Source organism: Octodon degus, unplaced genomic scaffold, assembly GCF_000260255.1.
Source record: "Octodon degus isolate 3935 unplaced genomic scaffold, OctDeg1.0 scaffold00018, whole genome shotgun sequence".
Classification (NCBI taxonomy): Eukaryota; Metazoa; Chordata; class Mammalia; order Rodentia; family Octodontidae; genus Octodon; species Octodon degus.
This window is the reverse complement of record NW_004524594.1, coordinates 19724119-19735066: the sequence shown is the minus strand read 5'-3', so window position 1 is coordinate 19735066 and position 10948 is coordinate 19724119.

Below are 10948 nucleotides of genomic sequence, written 5' to 3'. Positions count from 1 at the left end.
TCTTTTTTTATGATATATCTTTTTAATTTTATTTTCCTGTTGTTTTCTCCTGCCCTGTTTGATTGCTTTGCTTAGTGGATTTATTCTGTTGGGGTTTGTGGAGTTGTGGTCCTCATTATCTCTTTCTAGAATGTCTTTCAGAACATTTTAGAGAGCTGGTTTGGTGGTCATGAATTTCCTCAGTCATGCTTTGCCATGGAAGTATCTTATTTCTACCATCAATTTTGAAAAATCATTTTGTGAGGAACATTAGTCTGGATGAGAAGTTAAAGCATGTGCTTATGCCTCAGCAGAAAGTTTGTCTGCATTTTTATGATGTCCAGAGACTGCCTGAGACTGAGAGTTATGGTGGCTGACTAATCTTTCAGGAGAAATTTCAAGACAGTCTAATTTTGGGACAGTGGCATGGCTACCATTTGGGGCTATCAGTCAGATTTATGTTGCGAATCAAGAGAAAACAGCCCAACAGAATGTTTTAAAACATTGTCATTTGGCCATAAAGCAAATACTAGGAAAACTGTGGACTGTAAGGATAGAGAACTTGATTGATGAGAAGGAAGAGGATAATAGAAAAAATAGTAAGAGGACATCACAAGAACCAGCAAGACTCCACCCTCTGAAGTCTTAAAATTTCAAAAGTGAAAGACTGCTTTGAGAATAGAGCCCCAGAGAACCATGTTCCAGAATATCAATGGCCTAGGGAAGCTGTTTATTGGGATTTGGTTCATAGGAACCTGACTCCTAGAGCCAAGAGGGAAGGAAGCCTGGCTGCTGCTCCAGCTGGCGGAAGACTTTTGGGTCATCCACAACGTGCTGATTTTAGGCAAATGCAGAATGCAAGAGTTGTGGGATGGAGAAGGCTTACATCCAGACTTCAGAAGAAGGCCTGGGAGGCCAGGCAGTGTATCCTGAAAGGACAGTGTGAACCTAAGTGTGCAGTAGAGACCTCAGAAATGTGGAGAAGCCAGGAACGTGGATCATCTGAGGAAAGCTGCAAGGAGGGAGTAGTGCCGACCTAAGAGAGAAGTCATGGAAACTACAACCACCAGGAGTATTGTAAGGGCAGAGGCACCCAGGAAAACGTTCACCCAAGTTCACATTTGGCCACAGATTTATTCAGATGCTGGACACAGAACTACAGTACTAAATAACTACAATACTTAATCCCTGCTGGATTTTTGTTCTGCCTTGCTTCCATTTCTTCCCGTCCTCCTCTGTGAACCTCTTGAAATGGAAAGGTCTCTCTTGTGCCATTGGATGGTGGACACATTTAATTTTATTTTCATTTGTACAGCTGCTCACAGCTAAGAGTTTGCTTTAAATCTCAGGGAAGCACTTATGCTACTGAGCCATCTCCCCGGCCCCTGCTTTAAATCTCAGAGGAGACTTTGGACTTGGACTTTTGAGCAATGCTGAAACTATTAGAATTTTGGCAACTCTAAGAGATGGATTAAATGCCTTTTGCACAAAGAGATGTGCATGAGTCTTTCGGGGCTGGATCAGAATGCTATGGTTTGTGTCTAGAATACGTGGTTCTGGGATCAGGAATGTGTGATTACTGAATTAGTCCACTGCTAGGTTTGGCGCCACCCTCGGCCAGGAAGCCTAGATGGAATATGAAAGGACAGGAAGAAGCTGCTCTTTTCCCCTTGCTGGTTTGCTACTTCACTTGCTTGCCTTTGTTGTCTGCTGATTGCCATGGGCTGTTTTCCCTCAGCAATCCCTTTTTACCATGCCACCCTGCCTTGGAGCCAGCTGGCTATGGGCTGACACCTCTACAAACTGTGAGCCAAATAAACCTTCCCCTCTTTAACTTTGGGTGTCAGATATTTTATCTTAGCAAATGAGAAAACAAACTGAGATACATGGTTTGAGATGAAGCGAGGTGGTGCTGTAACCCTGAGACACAGAGTTAGGTTGTAATGGAAGCATTAATTACAGCAGTGTAATACTGTGAGTCAGTCTAACACTGAGCACTACTAAGAGCTTGTATTTGTCAGCTTTCTAGCAATGTAACAAAATACCAGAGGCAATTACCTTAAAAGAAAAGAAGGTTTATTTTGACTGATGATGTCAGAAGCTTCAGCCATAGTAGCTCTGCTCTGTTGCAGCATAGTACATTATGTTGGGAGCACCTGATTGAGGAGGAGGGTCAACTCAAAGCAGCCAAGAGAGACAAACAGGAACTAGGGTTTCCACCTCTCCTTCCAAGGCCACCCCCAATGACCTGACTTCCACTAGGCCCTACTAAAGATTCCACTACCTCCCACATGGGGACATTCAAGATCCCAACTGTAGCAGGGAATAACAGGTGGGTGTTGTATGTAGGGTGGGTACATGGCCCAAGTGTAGTTCATGTCCTGGGCAGGGCAGAAAGGTATGAGATTGCATCATGCTATGCAGGAAAGCCTGTGATTTAAAAACTTAAAAATCATTTATATTTTTATTATGTATCTATATTATATTTGTAATATATATCTATATTAAACTTTTCTGTTTAATATTTTTAGATGGTGGTTAAGGGTAAAGGAGATTATGATATGCTGGCTCATCTGCCATCCTATGGAGTGGCAAGGTGATCCAAGTCCCTAAGAACTAATGTATGATGAGGACTGGAGGATTTGGTGAAGGTGTGTTGCTGTCACTGCCTAGTGAAGACTTCTCTCTCATTTTAAATAATGAGTACAGAGGAAGAAATAACTTTGTAGGTGCTGGAAGCTCTCCTGATTTTGTACAGTAAAGACACCCCATCCAAGTCAGGCATGGTAGTGCACATCTGCTAATCCCCAGCATTCTAGGAGGCTGAGGCAGGAGAACTCCAAATTGGAGCTCAGTCTGAACAGTGTGATGACTTAATGAATCATTATGTGAATTTTTTGTCAAAATGAGAGAGAGAGAGAGAGAGAGAGAGAGAGAGAGAGAGAGAGAGAGAGAGAACTGGGAACGCAGTTTGTTCTACCTGAAAAGAAAATACATCCAGATGTTGTGTCTAGAAGGCCATATGAAACTGGAGTCTCCACATGAACTTTTGTAATATGAATTTCCCTTTTTTTAAAAAAAATCTGCTTTTATTTGTGTGTGTGTGTGTGTGTGTGTGTGTGTGTGTGTGTGTGGCCAGCTCAGCGCACCAGGGGGTGGGGCCGGCTGGCATGTGGTGCTGGGGGATCGAACCGTGGTCCCCGTGCTTTGCTAAGCTTGTTCCAAGTAGGTGCCCCAGACCACTGAGCCATCTTACCAGCCCCTGAATTTCCCTTTTTGAGAAGGAGAGAGAGGCAGTTTTGGTGGCTTCACGTCAGTGAAATAATCCTCCCTCTGTCCTCGGGGAGCTGCTCAGAGCACCTGGCCTAGCTGCCTTAGGGGCCCAGGGAGAGGACTAGGGTGGGCCTTAGGCCTGCTGAGATGCTTGGAGGTGAGTCAGGGCCCAAACTCATCTCTCTCTCTCTCTCTCTCTCTCTCTCTCTCTCTCTCTCTCTCTCCAAACTTTTATTGGTACATTTTAGATGCACATAATGATCATAGTCATCAAAGAGAGTTTGTACCTGTACATGATACGTCTTGCTTCTTCTTTTGCCCCATTCTCCTCTCCTCCCTACTACCACTCTTCCCCTCCTTATTTACAAAAGCTTTGTTTCCATTTTCCCTTCCCTTCTCTTTTTCCTAGTCCCTTCTTTCCTTTCCCTCCCCCTCCCCGTTCCCCTTCTTGGCTGAACGTTTTCGTCCCACTCCCCAATGTCTAGTATTCATGTTGGTTGTTATTTACACTTTTGGTTTCTCACACCAAATAAACTGAGATATCTGAACACGTGTGGCCAGTTTATTTCACTTGTGAGTATGGCCTCAGGTCAGGGATATACACCTTGGGAACACAGTGCCTGCCTAGCAAGTGTGAGGTCCTGAGTTTGATTCCTGGTACCTCCTCCCCCAAAAACCCAGAGTACAGTCTCTGGTGCATCTATGTAGCTAGAAATATCTCGAGCTTATCCTTCATTATGGCAGAACAGTACTCCACTGTACAAAAAGAATCTTTATTCATTCATCACTTGAAGGACATGTGGGCTGTTTCCAAGATCTGGCTAGTACAAACTGTGCCACTATTAAAAAAAAAAAAAAAAAAAAAAAAAAGCACAAAAAAACCCCCCAAAACCAAACCATTCATTTCTTGACATCCACAAGTCCCTACTCCGATGGGCGACCACAGCACAGTGATTGTGTCAGGCAGGTCAACTTGAGCTTAGAACTGCTGTTTTGTAAGCCACCTCAAAGCTCAGCATTTCCTTGTCTCTCTCTGCCCTTTCCTCTCCCATGTAAATTGTCCCAAGTCTCTTTGGTAAAGGCAAGGAGGAACTTTGTGTAACTTTATTTTACCATAGCAGGGCCCTTTCGTCCAGGAGTCTTAGCCTCTCCATCATTTGGGGGGTGCAGGGTAAACTCTGGGTCTGGTGAGGGACCATGCGTCTCCACCACGGTGATCCTGGTGGGGCTCTAGTCATCAGACCTACTATTCTGTTTATTCAAATGAAGGCAGATCTTTTTTCTTTTTCATGAAGCCAGATCTTGGTAAGCTGCCTATCTTTCAGAATGAGCCATGGTGAATTGTAGTCTTTTAGGTCAAAATAGTTGATTACCAGCAGTTCACTCCCATATACTTCATGAGCCCTTGGCCTGTGAGTCAAGCCATTGTGGTTGTCACTTCGGCTCTCGCTGTAGCAGTAGCTACACTCTCTGGTGTCTAAGGGCTGCTAGGCTGCAGACACTTTGGGGTTCCAGCAGCTGCAAGGTTAGCAATCCTGAAGCTAGAACTATGTAAACTATTTTTTCTTTCTTTTTGGCAGAGCCGGGGATTGAACTCAGGCCCTTGCACCTGCCAGGGAAGCGCTTATTCCACCGAGCCATCTCCCTGGCCCCGCTGAAGCCAGAACTATGGTGAATGTATCTATATATATAAAAAGCCTGGCCCAACCTGACATTTCTTCTTCCCTGGCTCTGCGGTTCTTCTGCTGTGTGTAATGTCTTCATGGGTCAGATTTTACATCTGGGTGTGGGGTAGGTGGTGGGCTGCATTTGCCAGAAATCATGTGGGATGTGAATGTTATTGGCTCCGTCGGAGCCTTTGTAAAGGAATCTCATGTCCATGTTCTGAGTTCTTCTCTTTCCTATCTGTGCCCTCACTTTGGCCAGAGGAGAAGCTGTTTGACCATAAGTTCAGATTTAGGGATCTTCTGTATCCAAGGGTTCTGCATCGTTGGATTCAACCAACTGTGGCTCAAAATATCTGGAAACAAGTTGAGGATGGGCAGGAGAAGAGGATGTAGAAAGGATTCTGAGGTGCTCTGTGTATGTACCATGGCGCATGTAATCGTTACGTACTGCGAAGATGTACTAATAAAAGTAAATGAACAAATTAAGTAAAAAGGAAAACATTCAAAATGTATTAAATGAAAGCTATGCCATTGCGAATAACTATGCTATAGTGACTAGAATATGTAAAAATATATGTGGACATACAAAAAATATACAAACCGTTATACAAGCCTGGTTGAATCAGCACTGTTCTCACTCCTTTTACAAATTTTATTTACTGTTGGTGTTATATTACTTAAAAATCAACTCATCATTTGAAACCCTTGCTTGATTCATCCCTAAAAACTCAATATGGTAATAGTCTCCACTGCAGAAATTAAGATTAAAAAGTCTGGAAAAAGACTGCATTTGTACTGAATGGGTTCAGACTTTCCTTGTCATTGGGCCCAAAACAATACAGAAGAACAAAACAATATTTTAATAGTGTTTGTATTGTAGCAGGTATAATAAGTAATCTAGAGATGATTTAAAGAATGTAGAAGGATTCATATAAGGATTCAAATACTATGTCTTTTTAATATGATGATGATGATGATGATGATGATGATGAGGAGGAGGAGGAGGAGGAGGAGGAGGAGGAGGAGGAAGAGGATGTGTTTTTTGAGACAGGGTCTCATTATGTTACCTGGGCTGGTCTTCAATCCCTGAGTTCAAGCAATCTTCCGGCCTCAGCCTCCTGAGTGCTGGAATTATGGCGTGCTCCACCACCCCTGTCACGGTGCTATTTTATAGGAGAAACTGAAGCATCTGTTCACTTTAGTATCTTCGGGGATTCTGGAACTAATCTCTTTCAACTGAGGGGTAACTAGCTGTGTAATAATTTAGCCACCCCCGGGCCAGAAGTGGGGTGCGTCCTCCCAAATCTCAACTTGGTGGCTACACAAGCTATGGGCTCCTCTTCGGGCAGAAGCGGGTGTTCTCTGATACTTCAGGTCCTGCCGTCAATATCTGAAGCCTGGAGACCACGTGTTGTCTTTTTTCCCACCAAGTTGTCCAGTGCTGTGGGAAGAGGCTGCCCCACCTCACGGCATGTGAAGCTCTTCCTCCTCAGTGCCGTGACCTGCCCACTCCCAAGTGACTGCTCCGACTACATGGGTTGGAGAGGGTTGTGCCCATGTGCTGGCCACCACGAGGTGACAAATGCCATGCCGTAATCAGGGTGGACAACAGCTTTCAGAGTCTCCTCGTTTAGGTTCTGTTCTCCCAGCACCCACTTCTGCTATTCAGAACAAAACGCAGCTGTGTCCATCTGAGTTGGGGCCAGACACAGAGCCCCTCTATGTATTCGTGGAATAAAGGGCTTGCTGTGCAGTGAGGGGCCCACAGGCCTGCAGGGGGAGCAGAGTGCATGTGTGTGTGCGTGTGCGTGCATGCGTGTGTGTGCGTGTGTGTGTGTGTGTGAGGTCTCTGCAGCTGCCCCAGAAGACCCGAGAGAAAGTGGCTGCCAGCTGTCCCCTGAGGCTCCCCAGAGGTGGCAAAGTAAAAGCTGAGGAGCTGCCCCAAAGCACTACCCTTGGGCATTGGAGATGCCACTTAGGGACCTTGCGGGTGTTCAGAGGATGCGGGAACAGTGCTGTGAAGCTGCCGTCCCCATCCCAATAACCTGTAGGCTGTGCTGGTTTTAAACTCCTAAAAATGCCTCTCCATTATGCTCTTCCCAGGAGCCCCACGACTGAGGGCTCCCGAGCTGCCGACTCGTGTGTTTGGAGGCTGTGCATGGGGTGGCCCCGTCCATCTGTCTCTTCCACACTCTCTACATCTCTCTTGTGGTTTTTGTGCCCCGTTAAGCGTTGAGCCTTGTGTGTTTGGGGTTTTGTGGCTACATCACCCTGTATCTTTGCATAATACCCTTCCGCTCTCAGTTTTGGCCAGTGGTGATTGACTTCCCTTCTGAGTAGCAGTGTTTTGCTGTTACATAGTTGTGAGACTTTTCACTTCAGGAAGGTTTTTTAAATTAAAACTGTTGGGCTGGGGAGATAGCTCAGCAGTTGAAGTGCCTGCCTGGCAAACACAAGGACCTGAGTTCGATCCCCAGTACCACATGCCATGCTGGCCTCGCATGGAGCACCACGCCAGCCATGGAAACTGGGCATGGTACACCCGCCTATAATCCCAGTGCTAGAGAGGCTGAGACAGGAGGATCACTATGAGTCCAAGCTCCCTAGAGAGACCCTGTGTCAAAAAGAAAATAAAACAAACAAAATAAATAAATAACTGTTACATTTTCTGTTCCACTGTGTTGCTCTCCTTCTGGGATTCCCACTGTGTATGTCTTGAACCCTCCTGTTTGGCTATTTCCCATATGCACTGTTTTCCCTCAATATATTTTTGGGTACTCAACATTTCTTTCTGACTGAAGTCTTCCTGCTTCCCATAGTCTGTTTCTCTTAAGCATAATTTGTGATACTTACTTGCTCTTACTTTCCTTCTTATTTTAGTCTTCCTGAAATTCCTGAATTCTATCACTTTTTTTCAAATTTTTTCTTTCAATTTCTTCATTTCTGAGATTTTCTAATTTTGATTTACACTCTTTTAATAAATTCTTTTTTTTTTTTTCCGGCAGAACTGGGGATTGAACTCAGGCCCTTGCGCTCACCAGAGAAGCACTTATTCCACTGAGCCATCTCCCCAGCCCCTCCTTTAATAAATTCTATTAGGTGCTTCTTCTCCTTTCTCTTCTTCCTCTTTCTTTTCTCCTCCTGTTTCTTCTTTTTCTTCTCCTTTTTTTTTTTTTCTCCAATACTGGATATCAAACTAAGGAGTACTCTACCACCGAGCTCCGCCTCCAGCCCGTCTTTATTTTCAGTAGAGTCTAAGTCACTGAGTTGCTTGAACTTGTGATCCTCCTGCCTCAGTCTCCCAGAGTGCTTGGATAACTGGCGTGCACCACCACACCTGGTCTCTTCTTAGCTTTAAGATGACACTGTGAACATGGCCCCATGTGTCTTGCAGCCTGTGACTTGCGCTCCCTCTTCCTCTGTTACCCGGCCCACTGTGTCTGTGTTGCTCTGTTGTCAGCATGAGGCTTGCCCCCCGCTGGTTTTGGGGCCCTGCTTGCTCCTGCCCCTTGTGCCCCTGCTCCTGCTGACCGAAGGCTGCGGGGCTCCTCGGGGTTTGACTCTCGCCCCCTGCTGGCACCATCGTGCTTTTCAGCAAACAATGCTGGTGACTGGAAGCCTCCCGTTCTGGGGACCCTGTAGTTGCTACCATGTGAGTCATGGAGCTCCCAGTGAATTGTCCTCACCTGGCTGTATGTTGCAGATGCCCCGCCACCCTGGCCCCTGACGACTGCCACCTTGGGGATTTGGATACTCTGTCAACTGTTAGGGAAGTTTGGGAGATCAAAACACACAGCATCGCTGTCCCATTGTCTCCAAAGCCTTCTTACCTACAAAAGAGCAGGAAAGGGTTTCAAAAGCCACAACACTGATGATAGCCCTCTGTGAGCGACTGCTCAGTGGAACCCTAAGAGGACAGCAGGACACATGAGATCTGTGCCTTCCCAGGCCCGCATTGCACACTGTAGAGGCCCTGGGAACAGAGCTGGCAGCAGGGCCACCATGTCCTGCTGCTGGGTTGCAGACTCTTTAAGTGTGCCCAGCTGGGAGGGTGAGTGGGACAGAATTCTCATTCATGCTGATGGCTGAGCCCGTTGCACGGCCAAGCTCCAGGCTTTCCTGACAGGAGGGGTGGGTGGGCCTGCAGGCCTCGGAGCCTGCCTTCTGCAGCAGGAGGTCTGCACAGTTGGTCCAGGGCTTCCGCACCGGGGACTGAGGCACGCACGCCACTGCTCCTGGCTCAGTTTGTGCTTTTCATTTCTCTGTGCACTGACTTTTCTCTCTCAGTCTTTGGGACAGGACTTCATCTTCCACGAATGTTAGGGATGTGGGTTCTGGGAACTTCGGGAGTGCTTTGTGTGTGTGTGTATGCAGGGAGTTGAACTCAGGACCTTGTGCTGTACCTCTGAGCTAGCTCCCTGGCCCAAAATGCATTTTTGGTGGGTTCCCTACTCACTTCCTGACTCCCCAGACCCTTCTTGGCCTTTCCCCCAGCAAACATCTCAAGCTCCAGCTTGTCCACTGGTTGCAGGTGCTTGGGACCCCAGGATGCTTTTGTTTGCGACCAAGCCCAGCAGCCCCTGCTGTTGCCCTAAGCTGCCCCCCCTTTCCCACCCCACAAGCCCCTGCTGGCTGCACCCCAGCCTCGTAGCCCCGCCCTCCCCTCCAGCTGTCCTTCCCTTGGCTGCCACAGTGGAGCAACACATTTCCCAACATAACACGCCACCCGGGGCTCCCCACATTCTTGTTGCCTGTGTCATTGGTAGAACTCAAAATAGAAAGTGAAGCCAGGCCTGGCCTGGGAAGCCTCTGGCCTTCTCTGGGGTTGCTCCCCAGGGCAGGGGACAGGACAGGGGCTTTGCGTAGGCGCCCAGTGTTGGGCTCCAGGCCCAGCCTCAGGCTCTGCTTCCAGGTTCAGGCCAAGCTTGGGGTCTGCTGGGCCCTCACTTGCTGTGTGACCACAGACAAAGCACATGGCCTCTCTGAATTTCCCCGAGTGCAGTAGAAGGGTAGTAGGCCCGGAACCCTGGGTGTGCCGTGCTGCCTCCAAAGCAGCCGCGGTGGCGCACGCCTGTAATCCCAGCACTGAGGAGGATGAGACAGGTGGGTCACTATGAGCGTGAGCTGCGTGGCGAGACCCGATACTGAATAAATAAATAATTAAATATATTTTTTTAAAAGCTCATTATTGTTTTCTCAGAGATGAGTGCCAAGGAAGGGACAGGAGGATAGGAACTGGGACTGAGGCCCTATTATGCCTCTGTCTGTCAATCCCATTTTATAGATGCAAAAACTGAGGCTCCATAAGACTGAGGCTGGAGGCAGCTGTGATTTGGGCCCATGTTTTGCCCAAACGACCATGAGGTTTAGTGGTGTTTGCTTTCTTCTGTGTGGTTTTTGTCCTTGTTGCTTTAGATAGGGTCTCACTATGCAGCCCAGGTGGGTTTCGAACTCATGCTAATCCTCCTACTTCAGCTTTCCAGGGCACGGATTGCAACTGTTCCAGGGAGTGTCTTTTGCATTGGTAGTGCCAAGGACAGTTCTGGCAAGGGGGAGATACTCAATAGAAGCCTGGGTCTGAGTCCAGCCTGGACAACTTGGTGAGATCTTGTCTTAAAATTATAAAAGGGGCTAGAGGTGTAGCTCAGGGATAGAGCACTTGCCTAGCATGCCTGAGCCACTGGGTTTACCCCGCAGCACTGAAGAAAAGGGGTGCGTAAATGCATGAGTGAATGCATAAAGCCCGTTAAGCTACCTAAACACAGAACTAGGGAGGTGCGCGTTCACCGCTCAGACAGCCAAGCAGGAGAGCAGCTCCCCTGGCCTGCGCTCAGGTGGCCCTGATGCCCAGGGAGGAAATGAGGCCAAAGAGCAGGCAGAGGCCGCCTGATCACAGGGGCTCAGTGCCCAGGCCACAAACTTCCCCTCCTAGGTAGGTCCTTCCTTGCAAGGCACAGTGCCTCCCTGCGTCCCTGGCTTTCTACTTTGGGCTATCTCAGGTGACGCTCACTAAACTGCAGGTGCTCCCC